Source organism: Camelus ferus, chromosome 12, assembly GCF_009834535.1.
Source record: "Camelus ferus isolate YT-003-E chromosome 12, BCGSAC_Cfer_1.0, whole genome shotgun sequence".
Lineage (NCBI taxonomy): Eukaryota > Metazoa > Chordata > Mammalia > Artiodactyla > Camelidae > Camelus > Camelus ferus.
In genome coordinates, this window is record NC_045707.1 from 33,902,421 (window position 1) to 33,927,490 (window position 25,070).

The 25,070-nt window shown below is 38.6% G+C and overlaps 1 protein-coding gene and 1 non-coding gene across 2 annotated transcripts in view; both read right to left on the bottom strand.

Annotated features, from left to right (window-relative positions):
• Positions 1 to 25,070, bottom strand: part of GRIP1 (glutamate receptor interacting protein 1) — a 614,867-nt gene that overhangs the window by 199,360 nt on the left and 390,437 nt on the right.
• LOC116667844 lies at positions 5,631 to 5,788 on the bottom strand. Its single transcript, XR_004324901.1, has one exon. It is a non-coding gene; the product is annotated as a U1 spliceosomal RNA (small nuclear RNA).

The following is a 25,070-nucleotide window of genomic DNA, read 5'->3' on the forward strand; positions in this document are numbered from 1 at the left end:
TATCAGGTGTAATCTACCCTCTACCCATCCTTCCCACCTCGCCTGTCTTGTATATTTTTCCTCTCCATTCACTACACTTCAACCACATGGGCATTCCCTTCCTCCTGCTCCTCGACCATGTAAAGGTCATTCTCACCTTAGAGCTTTTACTTTTGCTATTCCTTCTACCTGGGACATTATTCTTCCAGGCCTTTGCACAACCAGCCTCTTCTTACTAACCTGATCTTGCTAAAATGCCATCTCTTTCTCCCTGAGCATCCTTTTCCAAGTCTTCTCTTTCCATCAACTTATTTTTATTTTCTTACCAACAACACTTACAACTGTCTGAAATGTCTATTTATTTGCATCTCTAGTGTCTGTCTCCCCTACTGGAATACGAACTCCACGAAAGCAAGGATCTTGCAAATACTGTCTATGTGTCTTGGCACATAGTGGTTATTCAATAAGTATTTGCTGAATGAACATTTTTGATGCTTTCCTGACCATCATATATATGTAATGTAGTATAGCTACACCATATACTAGAGTCAAACATAACAACTGAAATCCTTTATAATAATTTGAAATAATGAAGTCATGCTCCTGGTCATAGAGTTCAAGGACTGGGAAGGGTCTTAGAAATTATAACAGGTCCTCTTATTTCACAACATTGGGAGGCTCAGAGAAGGGCAGCAAGCCACAGACTGTTCACAAAGTGAAAGAGAGGTAGTCAGGCCTGGCCAGGTCCCCACAGCAAATACAAATTCTCTACAGTACACATGGGGGATGGTACATACCTCACTGACTACACAAAGAAACCCAAATCCAGCACCAAAGTGCATGTTCACTATGCACAGCAAGTAAAAACACTATTTTGACTCCATAAATTTGATTTATCTTAAGTGAATAGGCTTCATAAAAAATGGCAAGCTTTTAATTAATAGTACGCTTGCATTAGAATTTAGAAGCCTGTTCAGGGACAACTGAATGACACACGTCTCTTAAAAATACAGTCAGGAAAGTTTTAACTGATGTTTATAGTTTCTCTACAAAAATTTCCATAAATATCACTTCAGAAAATTTGCATAGCTATCTCATTATCTGGGCGACTTTTATTAAGAGACATAATGATGTACGTAATACAGCCCTCTTGAGTGCTCAGGGATCTCCTGGAATTTGGGAGGGGCCTGGGCCACTTTAATATTTGAGACAATTTTTTTTCAATAAAGAAATATTTAGATGAAGTTACCAAAATTATGGATATTTTAAATATTTACATTATACGTATTAACACATTAACCAACCCCTCAACGAATGTCTTATTATTCACCAGGACTTTTTTAAAATTTTTATTCTTCATGCACTAACAGCTGTATGATCTACTGCAGGGACATACATTCTAAAATTTTAACAGGAACACCCACTCTTTGCAATGCTGTCCATGAATCTCTAGGACACATACATGCAAATCATGGTAAAAACCCAAGATTGAGGTTCTTTAAGAAGACCTGGGCCAAGTGAGCCTGCCAGCATCCAGGACAGACGATGCTGTATCTGATTTTCTTTGCTTTTTACCTTCACGCCAACTGCAAGCAAGTGGTGTGGGGAGAGGATGGCTGGGGTGGGGGAAACCTTAGCCACCAAAAGGCAGTTGAAATTAAGTGTGCAAAAAGTGAAGGGGGACACAATCTTTCTGGTCTCAGAAGTTGAAAATCAACCAACCAATCAAGGAAAAATAACTGACATGCCCATCTTCACCTCTCTGAATCCGCTGCTTCTCCGACTCTCGGGGGGGGGGGGGGGGGGGGGCATGGGGGGGGTCGGCGGGAGGCGGGGTGTGTGTTGGGGGGAAGGAGTAGCTGCTGGGATTAATAGTTACTGCAGCCTAATCCTGAATGAGGACAATCTGCTCTGGCCGTGGTCAAATTCTGATTTGCACGTTCCAGGCATAAACTGAAACTAAAGCAAAATACCTGTTTACTAGAATGAATCCCCAAAAGCTTTACTGGAGTTGCAGAAGTGTGTTCTGAAAGGTCTGTTGGGTCCCGAGACGCAAGTTATAAGAGAAAGGAAACCAAGCTCATTTCCTTAGGGGTCAGGAAGCAATTTGACAAGCAAGAGGTAGAAGTGCATGTGTGTGTCTGTGTGTCCCCATCTGTCTGTCTGGGGAAGGTGGGGAGAGGTACAGCCTGAGGTCACTTTCTACTCCAGAAAATCAGCTGTACTGTGGGGCTGGGGGATAACGCAGCTCTAATTATCCAAAGGGACCCCATCTCAGGTCTGGTTCTTTCCTCCGCATAGCCAAAGGTGGGGAAAAAAGAGATGCTTGTAAATGACTGTGTTGGTGGTCCTATTCATCTTTTTTTAGTGACATTAACATCTAACAAGCTTTAGTTCTTAATTGTTTTTACAAGACTGATGTTTAATCGAAGCTAATGATATCAAGGTACTTGAATCATCACATGAATTAATTTAGCAATATGAATGCTTCATCACATCCTCTCTTTATTTCTCTCAGTATTAATTATAATCTTTTCCCAAAGAAAGTGAAAATCCCAGAGATGACCTAGATATTCCACTTTTCTACCCACAGTGGGCAGATTCCAAGAATCCGACAGACCACAGAAAGACTGGTTTGGGTTAGAGAACAGTTTCTAAGATTTGCCCAAATATGGGATACTTACACATACTGCACTGAAACACACCATAACCAAAACCCAGTAGAAATATGGGCCTGCGATATTAACAGAAATCCACAGAAAAGGAAATACAAATGGCTCTTAAAAGTAAGAAAATATGTTCAGTCTTACTCATAAGAAATGGCAAATTAGAGCCGCACAAAATACCATCCTTTTCACTTCTAAGATTAGCAAAATTCTACAAGTTGGATTAAGTACATATTGGTCAGGTGAGGCTGTGGATAAACATGCAGTGCCATACATTGTCAGTGGGAAAATATGAACTAGTATAACCTTTAAAGAGGGCAATTTGGTGATATTTATCAATGATATAAATGCAATAATCTTTGACCCAAATTTCCATTACTGTGATTTATCTTACAAATATGCTTGTACATGTATAAAATAATACATGTAAAAGGATATTCATTACAACAATTTAATAATAGCAAAATATTGGAAACAACTCAACTGTTCATCAATAAAGACAGAAAACAATTCATGTGTTCACAAATGAAGGACTGGTTAAATAAATTAAGATGTACTCATACAATAGAACATCATGAAGCTAAAACAAAGATTGATGAGCCACTTTTTGTGCCATTATGGAAATATCCTCAAGACTCCTTTTTCAGTGGAAAAAGCAACATACAGAAGAGTGTGCATAGAATGCTATGTTTCGTTTTAAAAAGGAAAGTTATGAATATGAGTTTATATTTGCTTATATTTGCATAAAGAACATCTGGAGGAATTCTAAGAAACGAATACTGTGATTTTCATTGTGTGTGCACAGTGGTGGGAACTGGCTGGTGGGGTTATGGAAGACAGTGAATCTTTTCACTATGTACTCTTTTATATGTTTTGTGTTTTGAACCATCTGGTTGTACCAGAATCTATCTTGTGTGAAGCTACCTGCTCCAAAAAATAAAAGTAATGCATTATTGATAAGAATATCACAATTTCTGGATTTTCCAAAAACATCCTGCATATATATTACTTAAAATTCTTTTCTGGCAGATTTTTTTTTTTATTTGCCAAGGAAGTCTAATAAATTTCAAAAGATAAACATTGAAAGACATCACATGAATGCATGGGCATAATGAAATGCTTACAGAGATCTACTAATGCCGGCAGCAAATTAAGTTTCTAGAGAATTAGCATTGATTAAGTGTCATACTTGTAAAACAATTAGGAACTAAAGCTTATTAGATGGAGAATGCTGAAAAAAGACAGGCACCACCATCACCTAGAGGAAAAGCTAAAAATGAAATATTCAGTAGCTATCGCTATCACATGTCATCTCAGTAAGACAAAGGATCTGCTTATTTTTCTTTTACAGGTTTCTAATATTGGGAAGTTAAAATACCTATTACTCTTTTTTTAATTGAAGTATAGTCAGTTATAATGTGTCAATTTCTGATATATGAAAATGAATACTCTTTTACTCTTAAAAAGTATATTCAAGCAGTATCTATGAATCAAGGGTATTTAAAATACTGAGCTAAAAGCATTAAGGGCATTTCCTCCAAGTTTGTTGTTGCTGAAGTTATTTGAGGTCTGGCCTGGATAATTAAAGATAAAATAAGAACCCAAGGTATCAGTATCGAGACATGAGACAAGATAAACTAAAATGTACACGTTAAATTCAAAAGAAACACTGTAATTAGAGAAACAGCTCGGGAGCCACAGGCCAAGCAATATTAAGAGTTGTATTTCTCTTTCAAAAGGCAGCCAAAAACTCACATAGAGTATTTTCAGATGGGCACATAATGTTCAAAATTCACAATTTTAAAGTGACACATTGAGAACGAGGTACCAGATCATGAGGCCGATGGGCCAGTGGACAGTAGGAAAAAGTGGTCGTCAGTAGAGACAGCCATTAGGGTGTGGTGGTTCTCCTTGGTCTCCCTCAATCAACAGCACACATTAGAGGATTTTTGCTCTCTTCCTGGTGGCATCTTTGACAAAAACAGCAGCTCACAGGATTTGTACTCAAGGCTGACTTCGAAAAGAACAGAGCAGTAAGTTTCTAGCATCTGCCAGGTTTTGGGGAAAATTAAGGAGAACAATAAATAAACACTGAGGGCGAAATCAACAAAGATGATAAAAGGGCCAAAACATTACACTTTGCATTTTCATCTGCCTTGTACAAGAAAACCTAAAGGGGAAAGAAAGAATGATTTGAGGGTAATTAGGTTGAAACAACCTTCTCAAAATGGTGACAGAAAGCAGATGACTAATTTTATTATGCCCAGTGAGAGAGCAAACATTCAAAGAGAATTCTATGTGTACAGAGGATTGAAAAAGAATGAGATTTTTTTTTTTTTTGAAAAAGAATGAGACTTAAAAAATACTGGTTAACTATTATGTGGTTTTGATTGTTGAAGAAGAGTAAAAGTAATTCATTGCGGTTGAAATTACGGCCTCTTACAAACCTCTAATAGAAACAATTCTCATTTAGAAAGCACTTTACAATTTCAGTACAATTGTACATCCATTTTTTCATTTGCTGAACTGATATTATCATCCCTGTGATACAGATACTATATATAGAGACCAAAGCTCAGCGGCATTAAGCTACCTGATCAAGGTAGTACAGGTAGAAGGTAGTGCAGCAGAGATTCAAACCTGGTTCATGAGTCCACAAATTCTGGGCTCCACAGAGCCTCAAGAGTATGTGCAAATAATTAAAAAAAAAAAAAAAGACATTCAGTTCCTCTCTGTAGCATAACCAGCCAGGGACTAAAGATATTTTGACAGTCTGCACCATGGTGTGCTAAGAGAGTTCTCAAAAATAGGTTCAGTGATAGTTACAGAGATACACAGATGCATTGTCACCATTCGGGACCCTCAATTCCCTGCACCCAAAAGGCCAATATAATTTTGAGTCATCAGTTGAGCAAGGAATTGATTTTCCTTTGATTCAAATATTTCTTCTCTCTCTCTCTCTTTTTCTTTTTTTTTTTTTTTTTTTTTAGCACAAATGCAGTCCCCCAGTACCACAAATTACACAGTGGAGTTTCCCGCCTATGGGGAAATTGCAAGGGTCAGCACACTGGAATGCAATGGATAAGCCTCGCCCTAGAAAAAGCACCTTTGTGATTATGGTATCTCCCCTGTCAGGGAAGTATGAATATTTCACTGAAAGCATTTACCATATTTTGTTTATCCATTCGTCTGTTGATGGACATTTGGATTGTGTCCACCTTTTGGGTATTGTGAATAATGCTGCTATAAACATCGGTATACATGTTTTTGTTTGAGTCCTTGCTTTCAGTTTTTTGGGGTATATGCCTGGGAATGGAACTGCTGGATTATATGGTAACTCTATGTTTAACTTTATGAGGAACCCTCAAACTATTTTCCACAGTGATTACATCATTTTATATTCCTGCTAGTAGTGCATAGAAGTTCCAGTTTCTCCACATCCTTGCCAATATTTAATACTTGTTATTTTTCTATTGTTTTGTTTTTGAATAACAGTGGGTATGAAGCAGTATCTCATTATAATTTAATTTCATTTCCTTAATGACTAGTGATGTTGAGTATCTTTTATCTTTTGTTGTATTTATCAATCATTTGTATATCTTCTTTGGAGAAATATCTATTTAAGCCCTTTGCACATTTTTGAATTCGGTTGTTTTTGTTGTTGTTGAGTTGTAGGAGCCCTTTATATATCTTGGAATATATATAAATATATATTTATTTTTTATTTCTATAAATCCCTTATCAGATATATGAATTACAAATATTTTCTTCCATTCTGTGTGTTGCCTTATCACTCTGTTAACAGTGTCCTACAAATTTTTTAATTTTAATGAAGTCCAATCTATCTATTTTTTCACTTTTGATGTCAGATCCAAGAAATCATGAAAGTGATTCCATTTGACTAAGCTCTGATACCATCTTGAGGTAGCATTCTTGGGTCACTCTACAAGTCACCTACAACAAATTGCTTTGTTCCAGATAAATTCCAAATACATTGCAATAGGCTAAAAAGCAAAAGATGCATGGGTGACTTCATATTGGTTTCCCGTTGTCCTTAAGGTTCAAACTCTATGGCACGAGTTTTACTTTATAACTTGATCCCTGACTACTTCTTTAGCCTCATCTCACCTTCATTTTCTAATTGCAATAATCTGGAATTTCCTGTGCTCTGGAATATTGTACATATGCCCTCTTACCTGCCTTACTTATACTCATCCTTCAACTCTTAAACCAGTCAGCCCTTCTTCCAGGAGCTTTCCCATGATCTCCCTCATGTCCACCCAGCATCCATTTGGCCAGAAGGTTAATGTACAACACCCCACATGGTGTCTATCACAGGTTTTGCTTATGAAATTATTATTTATTTAGCTGTCTCCACTCTAGATGATAAATCCATGAGAACAGTGACCCTACCTATAATTTATTTTTATCACCATGTCCTCAGTGTCTAGAATAATTCCTGGCATACTTACAGATGCTCAGTAAGTATCTGATGAATGAATGAATAAGCCAGACTAATGGCTTTTCCCACCCAGTGTTCTATGCCTATCAGTAGTTAGAGAAATGTTTGCATGGGAAGGCATAAAATTTAGAGATATGTCCTAAGTTTCCTTGCTTTTCTCAATAATTTCTCTTTAGTGAAGTTTACTTAGCAGACCTTTAATTACAGTATTATTCTAGGCACTTGATAAATTTTTAATTCATTTAATATTCACAACAGACTGATGAGGTGGGCCCCATTATCATCTGTAATTTTCAGGGAATGAAACAAGAACACAGAGATGTTAAGTAACTTGTCCATGGTCACACAGCTACTGACTGGGCTTGAGCCCATTTAGAGTTGGCCAGCCTGTACCATATCTTGGCTGTGATGAGTTCCACCTACATGTGAAACAGTATATACTTGAACATTTCAGGCTTACAAGGATGGTCAAGTTCATAACATTTATGGTGTTCTAAACTTGGCTCACATTCTCCTCAGATTTAGGGTCTGATTTACCTCCTGGGAGTCCCAAGTTTCCTAACTGATGCTCACACACACTTCATCCCTTAACTCTTTCAACTTCCTCTCTCAGAACCTGAGCTCACTTCCTCATTCCTTCTGGAGGCTCAGCTGATGGAAACACAGTATTTCAAGTACAGATGGGCCATATTCATTGTCAGGATTAAAAACAAAACTAAATTTTTTCAGTGTATTTAAATAACTATCTAAAATAATCCTCAGGCTCTTTTCTCAAACTTGGCTGGCAGTATCACCCTAAGGGATGTTTGAACTATTTTCTTTAAAATTTATTATTTTTCTGTTGCCTTCAAATAAAACTAATCTTCAGCCACATTACTGTTATTCTGTTTAAAGAGATACAGAAAGGTACCTCTTTAAAAACAGTTACTTTCTTCATCCCTCTCAACCTTCTTTCCTTCCTTCCATCCTTCCTCATTCATTCATTCTTTCATTTATTTGAATATTTATTCCACATTTTCATGGTGCCAGGCACCAGGCTAGATGATGATGATGGAAATTCAACTTTCACCCTCAAGGAGTCAGTATCTTTCCCATTTAAAAAGGTTTGCCCAATATCATGGAAATTAAACCATGCTATTATCTGGAATACTAAAAAAAAAAAAAAAAATTGTAAGACAATAAATGATTTCAACTGGTTCCTCTTTTTCCATCTTCATATTCGCCCTCTCAAAAGGTTAGAAGAATACAGTTGCATGGAATTCAGTACCATTATTTTGGTTTGAATAATTAAACAGAACATCTCATTTCAGAAAGTACAAAAGCATGTAACAAAAGGATTTACAACTTTAAGTCAAAGTATATAATAGGCTGCTACAGTTGTGAGTTAATCCCCTTAAAGAGAGAAAAAAAAATGTAGAAGCAAAGTAACATTTTAAGGCAAGATGGATGTATTAGAAATTTACCATTGGATGGATTGCAAAATGTCTCTTACACCTGAATAATAAATATAATTTATTGATTCTCTCTGAATGTACTAGAGAAATAAAGCATGTAAAATAATCATTTATGCTAAGGACACACAGTAAAGAATCAAAATTATTCTCTGCAGCAAGCACTAGGCTGATAGTTACTAGCACATACGTTCATTTTCATACCTCTTGCCCTTTTAAATATATCTCTGAGGAAAGACAGTGGTTATTGTTTGGTTTTCCCCATGTAAAATTTCTCATGCAGTAAATCTTTAAAAGTTATATGAAAAGTACATTTTTCTTTCATGGATTCTCATTCATAGTTAAGAATGCTTGTGGGTGTATTTCATTTAGCATGGACAACATTTCCAATTTAACATGTCCCAGAAAATGTAACATTTGCAGCTAATTTCCAACATAACATTTAGAAATAGCTCAAAGTGAAAACTCATTATTGGTTTTTGCCATGTTTAAAAGCCAAATGCAAATGAAAACCAAGGCAAGATTATATTTTACTTTTAGATCATGTATTTTGGTTCTCTTTTCAGAAAACAAGTTTGGTGTAGGTGGTAAGCTTGTAATGTTATTCTTTGTTTAAAACACATGGCAGAAAGGTCTCAGGAAGGAGAGGACAGATGTTCACACCTGTCATGACCCGAGAATTATAAATCTGCCTTTGGAAGACAGGCCTTCAAATGGCCAGTTGGGCGGTCATGTTCTCAAAGTCACATATATTATAATAGCTTCATTTTTTTGTTAATTAATACAGCTCAAATGTTGTCTTTTATATTTCCACAAACTTTTCATCATCGAGGGCTCACATTATGTTTTGCCCAAACTGAACTGACTCCCTGATTTTGCTCATGCATCAGACTTGCAAATGAACAGATGTTCACATATGTACTTTCCCATGTGAACTGGTGGCCAACAGGTCTTATCCTCTTTTGAGTATTTATAATATTATAAACTACGACACTAACTTTCAATGGGACTCAATAAAGTAATGAAATATTTATAAATTTAGATTGAAAAATGGTCATTTGTACTATTACTTAAGGAAAACCATAGTTGGTCTTAGTGATTTTTTTATATGATTACTCTCTGACAATATGCATAAAATGAAGAAATTCAAAATGACGGAATTCACCTTAAAGTTTGAGCCCATGCAAGTAGTTTTTTAAAGTATTAGAGCTGAACGGAAAATGTGACTGAGGTGGAAAATTTTTGCAAACATAAATTTTAAATGGAGCTTCCAGAAAGGAATAATTTTATGATAACCTATCAAATTTGAGGGGTTGTTTAGATAAGAATTTAGGGATTATTGAGATAAGAATTTTGCCAAAAACATAAATAGCATAAAGAGTATACAGAGGCATTTGCAAGCGGCTTCCACACAGGATTTAACAAATATCTTTCATGCCTACTAAGAATTCCAGATACCAAGAGTTCCTGAATGGGAGGGAGGAGGCACCTTCAAGTAGGAAATGCCTCTCTGTGGAAGTGACAGGGGCTGAGACCCAAATAAAGACAGGGAGCAGCCCCATCTCTGGAGAGGGTGGTTCCAGGCAGCGCCCAAAGGAAGCACATCAGTCTCAAATGCACTTTGAAAGTATATTTATTTTTAAATCAAATGCTAAAAGAGTCAAATAAAAATTAAATTACAAATTAATGTATCTATAAGTAAGGTGCATATATATTGTGTTCTGACAACATACATGTATATATATGTATACATATGTGTATATATACATACTGATAACTGAATAGATCCATGTAGATAAATAGTATCTCTACAGAGAAAATGATACATTTCTTAAATGTTTTGAACCATAAGCCAGCGCAAGCTAGGAGTAGCTGGATAGCCCATACCTTGACAACATCGACTCACGGTTTGTCCTAATACTTTGCCTTGTCTTTAAGTTCTCTTGGCCTCTCTGCCAGTGACTCATATTCTGTCCTCCTCTCCTGTGAGCTGGGGTAGGTGAGAAGGGCTGACTGTCTCAATGAAAAACAGGTATAGTCAGCAGTACAACTCCATGTCCCACCTTTCTGAACTGAGCACAGAAGCCTGATGAGAGAGAGACCTGCTACCTTCTGCAGAGGTGACTCTGCAGGTGACAGGAAGACAGTGAGCGGGGACACCCAGGGACTTGGCATGGATGCTACTTTGCCAGGATTCATACTCTTCTGCTCTCTGACCCTCTCTGCCTGGTGTGAGTAATTCATTTGCATGGATATTAAGTGCCAAATGTCATTGCACACTATGCCTTCCCAGGTTCTGACCACAGATCAGGCTCTTGCCCAATCTGTCACTGGCCGTTGAGCTATTATCTGTCCCACAGAGCATGAGGACGGCCGTACTCTTTCCTCTGATAAAGAGTACTCAGGTGATCTTCCTCATCTCTCAAGACAGCTCAATGCTCGCCTTAGGAAGACAGTACTACTACTGGCTTTTTGTCAGACGGTTTCTTCGTGGCAAGATGAGTGTCTAACCTTAGGATGGTATGTTCCGTGCTAGGAACAAGATCGCAACCCTGAAACTCAACACAATGACCAAGTCACCAAACCTCTATCTTGGATTACCAGGCTCCTAACTGGTCTTCCTGACTTTTCTTCAATCATCAGAGCTCTCTGTGTAACACAAAATGAAAGTATCAGTCCACTTGCGTATTCACTCATTAATTCAACAAAAATTCACAATTTATTTATTGAAGAGCTACCAGGTGTCAAGCACGTGTGTTACAAGTGTCAGTGTGATGGTGGCAGGGCTCAGAGTGCAGTCACAGCATACTGCTTGTGCTCAGCACTGCATCTGTTAGACTGAATACACAGTATGCCTTCAACGAAGATTCCCTGAGTGCCTCTACATGCCAAGCCCTACACTGAAGGCAGGGGGCTCAAACCAGAGAGAAATGCTGGCACTGCCCTTGAGGAACTTGCCAGGATCACCATCATGCTCAGAGAACTGGCCTCCAGAAAGGAACCTAAAATAACTTGTTCTTTTTCTCCTTTTCCTCCCTCCTCCTGCCCGTGTCCTTTTCCTCCTCTCCTAGCATTTTAGTCTTGTTAACCCCCTTATCAGAGCTTAACACAAATGTTCCCCTGTCACTTAACAGAAAGCCTTGCCAAACCACCCCCCCCAACCCCCAAAGAAAGAAAGCCTTGCCAATATAGGACCAGTTTCCCTGTTACGTGTTCTCAAAACACCTTGTCTTTCTCCTTTATATCAATCAGTGCTTCTCAAGCAGGGATGATTTTGCTCCCCTTCCCAAGGCCATCTGACAACATGTGGATACATTTTTAATTGTTACCACTGGGAGAGAGGTGGTTGCTGGCACACAGTGGATAAAGGACAGGGATGCTATTAAACATCCTACAAGGCACAGGACATCTCCCCGCAACAGAGAATTATCTGGCCTGAATGTCAATAGTGCTGAGACCGAGAAACTCTTTTATAAATTGTCACAGTTTAGAATAACTGATCTATTTTTTGTCATTACTCGATTAATGTACTTTTTGCCACCAAACCGTAAGTTCCAAAAAAGCAGGGACTAAGTCTGTTTTGCACCATTATATTCCCAAAGACTCACAAGGAGAGGGTCAACAATCATTTACTGAAAGTTGTCTTTAAAGCAACGTTAAATCTATTCTCTGAAACAGATTACAACATTCAAGTGATTTCTTTTTACTGCAGATATGTGCATGAGCAAGACAAATTTAATTCTCTGTACTCAGTGATCATTTTCTAGAAAATGTTGGTTGTGTGCTTTGTGTTGTAGCTTTAACTGAGGAGGCACCATTCCAAAATGAAAGTATTCCAGATGAAAATATTGGTTTTAACATATTAGGAAATTCTTGGGCAGTGGACAAGACCTATATAGCACGTATGGCTCCGGCTGCAGTCATCCCTCATACTGTGCGGTATGTGGAACTGACAAGTCTTCATGACACAAACAGCAGGAAACCTAACGTGTGCGAGGACCGGCAGGTCACAGAGTTAGCACAGTGACACCATCAAGACATCTCTGAAGAAATGTTAACACAGCCTCCTCTCCTTCATGTCTGCTACCTAAGAACAGTGAGCTTGGCTTCTACTGAGCCAAGTCTTCAGTGGCTGCTAGATCTAAAGCCTCTAATTATCATCTTGAGTCATAATATTTGCTTTGAACTTTAATTCAAGTGAACATTCAAACGTGATTTTCATAGAGAAGTCAATTTCTGGAAGTGCTGCAACGTAAAAACACTGGGGAAAGGACTCAGTTAATTATTAAAGTGGATCTAAAACAACGCACTAAAACACACTACTTTATAAAAATAAAAAAGTCACTAGTTTACAGACCTAGATGGTCTTAAAAACATGCTACAAATGCACATGGGGCCTGTTTTCATCCAGAGATGTTCCCCTTCTTCATGAGGCAGTGAATTTTTTAAGTACACACAGAGCCTGCATTTGAAAACATGCAATTTATCTGTTATATTTCCCTGTTGAAATTTTGTATTAAAAAGGATTCTAGTTTTAAAGGATACGAGCTTAATATTGACTTTAGAAAGGTGTTTCTCCCCCACCGAAAATCTTTGAGTTTCTGGTTCCCACTCCATCAAATATATTTGGGGGGACTTAAGCCCCTTTTCTTTGGGTTTTTTTTGTATTTGGAAACTCCAATATACAAGGCCCTTTTGACTAGATAATGAAGAAATATAAACATTTCAGCATTCTTGTCCTCAAATCCCAACTTAGAGCCTCTTTGGATTTTTTTTTCCTTCTGCTATCTGCCCTCAATGAGCTTATACTCTTGTGGGACAGGAAAAAACAGACTTCTGAGCTCAATTTGTATAAAGACATTTTTTGAGTGAAAGAACAGATCTCCTTTGACCAGTAAGAAAAGTAAGGCTTAGAGAAGTTAGTTTAAAAAGCATCTTAAAATAGAGGATTCCTTCCTGGGTCTTTTAAGGGCACACATTGAAAACTTACTTGTTCTATCATTATGAGACGCATGGTCCAAACAGGTGGGGAGCAGAGACTCTTAGAACAGTTTAGTTACAATCTTACGAATCACAGAGCAGTATCTGCTTCTGCATCTCATTTTAGATACAGTAAAAGATGTTCTTCAACAGATGAAAGTCACTATTGGAGGAGAAATGTCCACTCCTAGCATTTTATTTGGACTGCTCTATAGAGAAGAAAAAGCCAAGAAACATTCCTGCAAAACCGTATTTCCACATATGCTGTCTGCCTTTATTGGGATAACTTTGAAAGTAGTGGATGAGGAGAGTAAAACTTCCTATTACTGTAATGATGGCAAGATAACTGGGAAAGCTAGTATTTCCTTGGGCATGGACTTGACTGGAAAGTCACTGGATCTGGGACTAATTTTTTATTCATTTTTGTTCCCCACGTAATATCTCGTACACTTTAGGTGCTTAATAAGCATCTGTTCATTGACTTTGCTTACTGCTCAGATAAGGTGGTATTCAAATAGAACCCGAAAACTTATGAATAAGAAAAAGAAACACTACCCATACCAACCTTTTTATGACGACAACAGCAGTACTAAAGACACACAAAGTACAGCGCCGTTTTTGTTGTCGTCTTCCTTCATTTAGTAAGTATTAGAGAGTGGAAGTTTTTTCTCTTCTAATATAATGCCATCCACTGGGGCCACCTACTTTCTAGGTTAACACAAGAAAAAGGACAAATGACACTATCCTGTCATTATTCTGGGAGACTGGTGACAAACTGTAGCATGGTGGTCCCACCATATGAACCAGTTAAATCAGAAATTTCTATCTAAGCAGAGGATTGTCACAGGTGAGTGTTTTATAGTGACAGAACTAGAGGAAAAATGGAACAAATGTGGATTAACATGAAACACTTGTCAAGGGCTGGTTAGTATTTTACATGTATTGTTATTATTATTACTATTTTTAGTTCTTGTATAACCTTACGAGGTAGGTATTGGTTCCTGGAGAAGTTCAGCACGGGAAATGACATATGAAGCTGCTGCACAGGGGCAGTAAGGAGACCGGGATCTCAGCTTCCTGTCTCCTGTGAAGCCCTCCAAGGTGGCATGCAACTCCTTGGCGATTTCACCACGGTTCTCCTTCAGACTCTCTACCTCGCAGGTCTGAACACTCGCTTTATTAGCTCACCCAGTGTGGCCCCATTTCTCAGAGGTGAGAATGTGTTACCAAACTGGAGAGACTTATGCGTATTGAGATAGATGTATAATAAGAAAGTTGTCATGTGCACAAGAAGCCTGGGCTTCTCTAGTTTAAAGCCCTCTAGAGCCTGGGCCTTAAACACAATGCAACACTGCTGCTCTCTTGGTATGCCGCTGGAATCCAGGTCTCATGTTCCTACTTCTACTTTCTGCGGATGGGGACCGCCTTCAGCACCCTGGACTGTTACTCCTTCTACACACAAACACTGGTCATAAGATTAAAAAACTCAAAGCTGGCTGTTTACAGGTCTCAACCCACACTCAGCATTTCCCAGGCTTGCTTTCTCCTGCTCCTTGCTGCTACTTATGAGCAAAACTACGTGGGAGACAAAACATAATCAGAAGGTTGTTGGGTGAATAGAAAATGAGAACAAAAAGGAACTCTATCTAAAGGATGGCAACGCTGTTGAAGTAGGAACCCTGGGCAACAAGAACAACTTGACAACACCCCTCTCTGCATGTTAAGGATGATCCAGGTATTGGTCTTGAATCACTTGAGAGCATTAGTTAAGATTTCCTCTCCACCCTGGACGGTACCAATATTTACTTCTGTGATCCTCCTTTCTACTCTGCTTCCAGTGAGGACCAAATCCACTTCTGATGAACCTGTTCCTTATAGATATATATTTACACATTTGTTAGGTTACAGTAAAGTCTTGCTTTTTAAGTAGTTATTTGGTCTCACATTGAGGAAGTGGTTTTTAACCTTTTTTGAGTCATCAACTCCTTTAAGAATGCTTTGAAAGATAAGGACTATCTCTCCAGAAAAAGCCATGTACACAAATACAAATATATATTATTTCCAGAATTCTAGAAATTCATAGTTGAATCCAAGGTTTAAAATCAGATAAATGCTTACGATAAATGTGCATATTCTTGCTCTGATCCATTATGTATTGATACAGTGTTACACTCAGAGTCCATGGGACCTATGATCCTTATGAACCGGTATCAATTCCACTTCATAAATAAGAAAACTGAAGCTCAGGGAGGTTCAGTGACTTCCTCCAGGGCCAGTAAAGGGCAGAATAAGGAATTTATCTATGTCTACAGCAGGTATAAGACTATCTTTAATTTTTAAGATTACTTTTTATAGATGAAAATGTCATCTTAAACTCAAAAATATCAAAAAAGAGGGAGTGGAGAAAGAGGGACATGGGTAGTGTTATAACTTTGGAGTATCTAAAGGTACTGGCCACAACTTTTTTTTTTAATTAGTGAAGACATGGATTTTCTCTCTCCCCATTTTATTGAAGGGTAGAAATTACATGAGGTTAAATAACTTCTCAGGTCTTCTTCGTGCTGAGTAGACAGAACTGGAATTTGAACAAGGAGGCTGTGTCCTAGAGGCTGAGCTGTTAACTACTCTAGGAGACGTCTGGCCACAGCCTAAGCAACCACTGGCTCCATCCATCTCTGCTGGCAATGTCTCAGAGTGACGTTGCCAATGGCAGTCAAATAACATACTTTAAGCACACTTGAGGATTATTAACCTGAAATAACTCTGAACCTTCAAGTTCAAGAGGGCCAGAGTCCAGGGCAACCCTCAGATTATGGCAAGCATGAGATGCATATGCTTTCATTCAGTATTTGAAAAAGATGTGAAGTGGTTTATGTTTTACTTCAAAAATGGTCCCTTTCTGCATTTTCCTTTTGCGTTGTGTTATATTTTATTAGGCAACAAAGGCTTCTTTTCTTCCTCTCCTAGTAATAAGTAGTGATTAATCACAATCACCTGTCACACTTAATTTAGCATTCATTCCATGAAAAGATTTTCCATGCGCTCCAAGGTGAAATTTACATTTTAATGTCCATAGATAAAGAAGTATAGCAGTATGTATTACATTTTTTCCCCACTATGAAAACCATTTTTGGGAATTTAGACTGTTAAATAATCATTCCTTTTATGAGGCTAGCTCTAAAGATACATATAAATTTTGAAATCTATAGTATTACTTAGCAATTTTAGTGCTTTACTTTTTGCAGCCGATCATGGAAGACTTGCTTTTATAGCTTTCTCTGCAGAGTCATCTCAATTATGGGGAAATCCCTTTATAAATGGCTCTCCATTTACAATGTTTCAGTTGGAATCTAACATTGGTTTTACTGGAAATGATGAAAAATTACTCTTCCTGGAACATAGAGTTACAAATTAGTATTGGAAATGAGCTGTGTTCGTTTAGCTTTGGGAAAATTTAAACTTATTCTGTTATTTCCTTCTAAACAATTTATCATGAGGAGGTTTAGTAAAGCAAAAACCTTTAGGAGTCTAGAAAATTTTTCAAGGGGAAAGGAGTCATACCAGTTATGTGATTCATTCATTCACACATTTATCTAATAAATGAGTTTCACCCAACTTGCAGAAATAGTGACCAAGCCAGGATTAGAAGCCCTGTCTATGCACTGCCATTGTACCCTTTCAACCTCACTCTGCTTTGAATGTTACACCCTTCTTCTTTTGTTTTGCAAACAGCTCACATGTCTGGGAGTGTTCTCTGGCCCCAACGACAGGAGTTTCTTTGTGTCTTCCCTCATAGCATTCATGACAACCTGGCACCATGTTATATACTCATGTGGCTATTGTCTTTCTCCTCAAAAGAAAGTAAAGTCCATGAGGGCAAAGAATCTGTGGCCTCTAATAGTGTCTAGCACTTAGTAGGACTCAATAAACAACTTGGCCGTAAACATTATTCCATAGTTCATATCTTATTCCCTAAAATATCCATGTTTGCTTTAACTAGAATTTTAGAAAATTACATATCTTAATGTCCTCAAGTTACAAGACTTCTTAAATAAGAAAAGAGGTCCTAGAAGAAAACAGGTTCAATGCTGCTACACTGAAATTGAGGGCTTCTGCTCAACAAAAAGCCACCACGAAGAGATCATAAATACAAGTCTACAAATAAGGAGAAGAAAACTGCCACACATATAAGCCACAAATAATTAGTACCCAGAATAGATCAATAAATTCTAAAATTCAATAAGGAAGATAAATACAAGTTACCCATTAGATAAACAGAATGGTGAAAGATATGAACATACATTTTAAAGAGGAGTAAATATACGTGGCTAATAATGGTCAATAATGACCAATAAAAATAAGATCAATATTCAACCTCTTTAGTAATCTGGGAAATGAAAACTAAAAGTCACAATGACATATACTCAAAAAAAAAAAAAAAAGCACAGACTCAAACTTATTTTTTATATACTTATTTTTATACACTTATTTGCACACCCATGTCCATAATAGCATTACTCACAATAGCCAAAAAGTGGCAGCAATCTGTGTCCATGGACAGATGAGCAGATAAACAAATTGTGTTTTAATGACACATGGAAAACTTACAATAGAATATTATTCAGCCTTTAAAAAGAGGGACATTTTGATACATGCTACAACAATGATGAACCTCGAAGATATTATGCTAAGTGGCAACAGGCCGAGCACAAAAGGACAAGTGTTGGATGATATCACTAAATGAGGTACACAGTCAAATCCATAAAGCCAGGAAGTAAAATGATGATTGCCAAGGGCTGATGGAAGTGGGGGATAAGAAATTATTGTTTAGTGGGTATGGGGTTTCAGTTTGAGCAGATGAAAAAAGTTCTGGAAAAGGACTTTCTGGAAAAGGACTGCAGTAGTGGTTGAACAACAATATGAATGCACTTAATGCCACTGAACTGTACACTTAAAAATGGTTCAAGTGGTAAATTTTGTTATATATGTTTTATCACAATAAAGAGAAATCACAATAAGATATTAATTTATATTCACTAGACTAACAAAAAACCAAAAGCCCCAAATTTCTGACAGTAGCAAGTATTTATAATTGCTATGAACTAAACTGTATCCCCTAAATTCATATATTGAAGCCCTGATTCCCCGTTTGACCGTATTGGAGACAAGGCCTGGAAGGAGGTGATTAAAGTTAAAGGAGGTCATGAGGGTAGAGGTCTGATCTACCAGTATCATCATAAAAGAAGAGGAGACACCAGAAAGCTTGCTTTCTCCTTCCACCAGTGAGGATACAGTAGAAGGCTGCCGTCTGCAAGCCAAAAAGAGAGGCCTTGCTAGAATCTGAATCCTGCTGGAACCTGGATCTTGGACTTTCCAGTCTCCAGAACAGTGAGAAAATAAATCTCTGTTGTTTCAGCCAGCCAGCCTATGGTATTTTGCTAGGCATCCCAAGCAGACTAAAACAACAACAGTGGAGCAACACGAGCTCATATGTTGGCTGCTAAGAGTGGAAATGGGGACAGTTGGCATGGTCCAGCCAATCCAAAGAGTTGCATACTCACAACTTGGCAACTCCACTGCCTGGTGTGCACTGGAGAGAAATTCCAGCATGTGTGCAACACAAGATAAGACCATGGACATGCCTGGTCCAGCTTTTGTATTCACAAAATCTGGAAACAACCAAAATGCACACTGAGAGGAGAACAGAAACAATAAATTAAAATAGGTGAATAATGAATTGAAAAACACAGGATGACATTACATCTGGAAACATAAAGAACATAGTATCTTTGAGGGGAGTATAGGGTCATGGTCACCAATATTCTGTACTTTAAGCTGGGTAGCGGGGCACGTGGAGGTCTTATTATTGTTTTTTAAAACATACATGCCCACTCTGCATACTCTTATTTTACATATTTAGAATACTTATTAAAAATGAAATAAATGAAATTAATGCCAAAATGCAATATCCAAAGCATATAGCTCAACTACATTTCATTCATTTTGCTCCAATTTTTTTTGTAAATAATTTTAGGTCTCTCCTCTTGCTATGTTCTTATGCTTTTTATTTAACTTCCTCCCCCTTCTCCAAATAATAAAGAGTTTAAAAAAGTAATTGTTCTCAATTTAAAGATTTTTAACTTTTTATTTTGTCCATGAAAAAACTGAGCCCCCTGGGAGCCAATTTTCCAATGCAGACCATGGAATCTGATCTCACAGCCTTCCCGGTCTTGCTCAGACCTATCGTACAATTTCCCAGCATAAGTGTCTCTCATATGATAATGCAGGAGAGAGAGAGAAATGGAAGATCATAAATAAATAGAGTATAAAACTTCAAGTTTCAGGGCATAACTGGAACAGATAACTAAGCAAGCACAATTCAGATACAATAAATTATTCGAACTGCCTAAAGGAGTTGGCTACATAAATCACAATTTTACCAGAAATGCTGCAAAAATCTATGCCAACTACCAACTGCACTGTGAACAGTAAAAAAATCTTCAGTGTGCTCTAACCAGGACTCCACATCAGATGTAAATTCCAAGGGCCATTTAGATACACACCACAGGCGTACATACAAGAGCATCAAGAACAAATTTTTCCCCTCAGGGTGAGAAGGTAGCTGTCCATATGAAAACATAGAGCTATTTTTGTTATGGCCGGGAGGTGGGAGTGATGGTAAGAGGTCAAGAAATAGTGAGAGCCAAGAGTTAAAAAAACCAGCATCAAAACCACGAAGACATACCATATTTTACATTTTCCTCCACCAGGGTAAACAAATTATTCTGGGGACACTGACGATGTGACACATAACTATTTAGGGACATTCACATATATCATTTTATTTAATCTTCGATATATCATCCTTGATAGGTACTGCTTTTCCTATTTTATATACGAAGAGAACGAGAGAAAGATTAGATAACAGTGCAGGTAAGCAGGAGTGCTGGAATTCAAATCTAGTTTGTCTCACTCTAGGTTGGTACTTTGGCCATCATACTGGTTCTTTATGACTGCCTTAAAATAGATTTTTTAATGACAACAAACTAATTATCAAGTCATAGTGGTATCTCCTACCGTTAGTATACTGTAATAGTAGTATACTGCTAATAAAGGTTAGGTGTTACTATCACTATCACTATGTAATATATATATTACATATATAATACATTATATCATAATGTAATTAGTTATACATATCATTAGTATATTAGTGATAGTAACACCTAACCTTTATTAGCAGTATACTACTATTACAGTATACTAACGGTAGGAGATACCACTATTCATATACTCAGATGCCATGTGGGTGCAGGGGGGCAGGTAGGAGCATGGAGGTTAGTCATCTGGGAAGAAAAGGATGAGGAAGACCCTCTGGAAGAGGCCGGGCTTGAGCTGGGTGTCTAAGGGAGGGCAGGGGTTAGATATGTGAAGGAGGAGTGTGTGTTGGGAGAGAGGGCACTTCAGGCACGACAGAACTGGCATCAGTGAAATCACACTGCATGAAACAGCACAATGTAGAGGGTAGACGGGTGGGGCAAGGACATCAGCGTCATGGCACCAACTATAGAGCAGCAATCAAACTGGGGATCAAATTGAGCTGAGCCGACAGGGACTGGGTAGCAAGTAGGAAATGACTCAAGTAGGCAGGCTGTGAAGAGATTAAGTACCTGTTCTAGGAGTTAGAAGGAACCACAGAAAAGACTGCTGAATAATCCAGCGTGAAATGTCTACTTGAACTGTGATCAAATCCTTATTTAACTTTTCCATTTTTGTACTTTCTGGTTATAAAAGTCTAACATTTCAAAGATAAAAGTGGTAGAAGGCATCTGCATCCAGTATCCCCGTGGTCATTTTTCCATAAAAAATCGCCAGACTTGAGAACGAACAAGATCTATTTCTTCATGACACATATGAGGCACTGGATGAATTCTGTACAAGCACAGTTATACCAGTAGAATTAAAACTGAGGTTGAGACAAACTCTAAGAAAACAAAATTAAATAACATCAGTCTTCTTCCTAGCAGTCCTGAACTGCCGGTAACCTTTGAATGCATGGCGTGCACTCACACATATCCATGGGTGTCTCTCTCTAGAATGTTTTCCCTCGTCTCTTTTTGGCCTGATATCATCTACTTGGCCTTTAAAATTGAGTTGAAGGGTCATTTTTTTTTTTTCTGGGAGTCTTTAATCTTCCAACCTGCTCTTGTTGCATGTTCTCTTGGTCCCAGACCTCATGCATACTTCCATCTTAGCACTTAGCACGCCGAAGCGTAACTGCAGGTGTTATACTGACTTGAACCACCAATAAACTCTAAGGTTCTTGAAGATGGGCATCATGGTTATTCAGAACAGAGACCATGCTTAACTCTATACCCCTTATTCCAAACACATTACTTAGCACATATCTGGCACTAAATAAAGGCCTACAGTTTGTCGGTTCAACATCAGACAAGCACAGGTTGAAAACTAAATGTATCATTCGTAGAATAACAAGATGACTTGAGAACAGATTCTTTATTTTTCCACCTCAAAACTACAAACAGATTATGTGGCGAAATGCCCCGAGATACGCAAGGTGGGACAGAAGTCGCAGACAACATCTCTCTCAGAGTTGCTTTGGGGAGTAGCAACAAGAATTTGCTTTCTTATATCCACTGAAACTCCTGATCAGCCCACCTTCAAATCAATAGTTAGGATTTTTCATTATTGTGAAAGAAGAACAACTCTCTCACCCACAAAACAGACTGTTACAGCATTGCTGGATCATTTTCTCCATATATGAGCACAAAAACTAAAACAGGAGCATTCAAGGGATTAATGTTTCAAGTAAAAGAAGCTATAGAGGGCTCTGCCATAATCTTTCAAGAGAATCTTTTCTCTGGTTCTCACAAAGTACATTTTCCACACCAAGGGAAATTTGTTATTTGACTTTCAAGCAAAAAAGACAAAATATTGCCTGGCAATAGTTTTAAGCCCCATTGTGGGCAGAAAGTTCCTTATTCAACAAGAAAAGAACATTACAGTGAACTAGACATAGAAAAAAATCCAATGCAAAGAGTGTCAATAACTTTTTTAGAGGAGCAACCAAGTTTCTGTGCAATGCCTAAGATACGCTCTAGCGGGCTGAGTGCAAGAACATCCAGTAGAGAGTTATACTTTTTCCTCCTTTTAGACAGATACAGCTTTATCTGAAACATACGGTAGTAATCCTTAGGGTTACTTTTCAGTTTGGTTCAGTTCACTTAACTCTGCCAGACTCTGTGGAAACAGACATAACTGAGACAGTGCTGATGCTTCACAGAACTAACTCACAGAAACAGACGCACGCAGTTGAACATTTGTGGTGAGCAAAGATCTGCACGGTGCTACTGCCACTCGGGGCAACAGCGGGTGGGGGCTCTGAGAAAACTGCGGAGCATCTGAGGTGAGTCTTCCAAGTGTGGCACCTCAGGTGAGTCTCACATGTTAAAAACCTGAGATGAGTCTTACAGGCCGAGTCTAAATGAGCCCCATCGATTGAAGAAGTGTCGGGCATGGGTCTCAGGGAGGCTGACCAAAGAATCATCAGCTGAGAATTTTGTAAAGACCCGAGGGGATTCCCAAAGGTGTTAATGTCACGGGCCATATCTCTCCCTCACTTTGGACCTATCTTAGGAGGTTCTCAGTGGTATTGACCCCTGGCCCTGTGCAGATTATGCTCAGGGCGATGTGATGATGGGGGAATAAATAGTACTGATCTTTATTCTGAGTAAGGAAATCATACATTAGAGTAACAACAACAACAACAAAAATGCAGGCGAGGGTGACAGTGTAATGGCCATATTCTCAACAGAATGAGTACAGCCCAGAATGAAAAAGACAACGATCCTGTAGTCACGGGTGATACACATGACCACAGCAGCGACGCTTCATTCACTTCTTCGTTCTTCAATCAGACTTGACTGGGAACCCTCAGTGCCAGGTTTCTGGGGGTTACAGTGGTAGACAAGACAGTTTAGAGGGCCTTCCATCTAGTGGGGGGACAAGCCAGAGAACAGGTTCTTACAGAACAGTGTTAAATGCCACCCTTGGGGACGCTACAGGGAAGACACAATAGGAGCACCTACGCTGGACTTTATGGAAAGGAAGAAAAGTGATGTCTAAATTGAGGCCAGAAAGAAGAGCTGACCAGAAGAATGGGGTGGTGAGGAGGAGGGAAGTCCAGTTAGAGGAAACAGCAGGTGAAAAGGTACAGAAGCAAAATGTGTGCTCCGCAGGTGGGGGCAGCTCTGGACAACAGGGCCAGGAGCGCAGGGGGAGGGCAAGGAAGTGTGCGAGTATGTGTGTGTGGTGTGTGTATATGATGTATGGTGTGTGTTTGGGGGGTATGTGTGTGTGTGGTGTGTGTGTGTGGACATTGTGTGGGGTATGTGTGTGTGGTGTATGTATAGGGTATGTGGTGTGTGAGTGTGTATGGGGGCTATGTGTATGAGATGTGTGGTGTGTGTATATGACGTGTGGTGTGTGTGTGTGTGATATGTATATGGTGTGTGTATATGGTGTGGTGTGGTGTGTGGTGTGTGTGTGAGGGTGTAGTGTGATGGCAACAGAGATGAGAAACGGAAGCTAGATTGTTAAGTAGGAGCCAGATCACCAATTGCCTTGAGCCCGCATTAGGGAGTTGAGCCGTATTTCCGGGCCACTGGGAGCCATTACAGCACCTGCGGCACACAGTGACAGCAGCAGATCTGTGCTTCAGGAAGCCCCTCGTGCCGCAGGGTGGGGAACAGGCTGGATGGGACCAGGCAAAGCCCAGGGGGGCGGTTAAGAATCTAACCTGCACAATCCCAAACCCAGCATCTGGAAGTTGTGAAGAATGATTTCAAAGTCCGTTTGGAAGAATGAATGAGAACAGGCACGGCTCCTTCCAAGCCTCCACCCTCCATCCTCACCCGGATGCTAAATTCATTTTAAAGTCACTGTAATTTAAATAGAGTGATAATAATGTAGAAATGGTGCGCACAGATGAGCAGCACAAAAAGTCAAGAAATAAGCCTAAGCATACACGGGAATTTAGGTTACGATAAATGTGGCAAGTGGAATTGTTTTCAAAAATAATTAGGCTTTCATCATACCTAACAACAAAATAGGTTCCAGGTGATGTAAGAATTTAAGTGTACACAATGAGAACAGGTAAAAACCATTACTAAGCAATTCACAAAAGAAGAAAAACAAATGCTAAATAAACATTCCAATTTTTACCCAGCATATTGGCAATGATTAGAAAAATCCATAATAATACCTGAATCACTATGCTGTGCACCAGAAACTAACACAACGTGGTAAATCAACTATACTTCAATAACAAAATAAATCAAATTGTAATATTTGAATAGTAAAGATACTGACAACTAAAATGTCGCGACAGAGACAATCAAGTATTGTAGAGCCATTTAATGTAAAGACGTAGAGCTATTCGAATGACACAAAAAGATATTCATGATATATTGGCAAGAGAATAAACAAGGCTATGGAAGAGTGTGGATATTA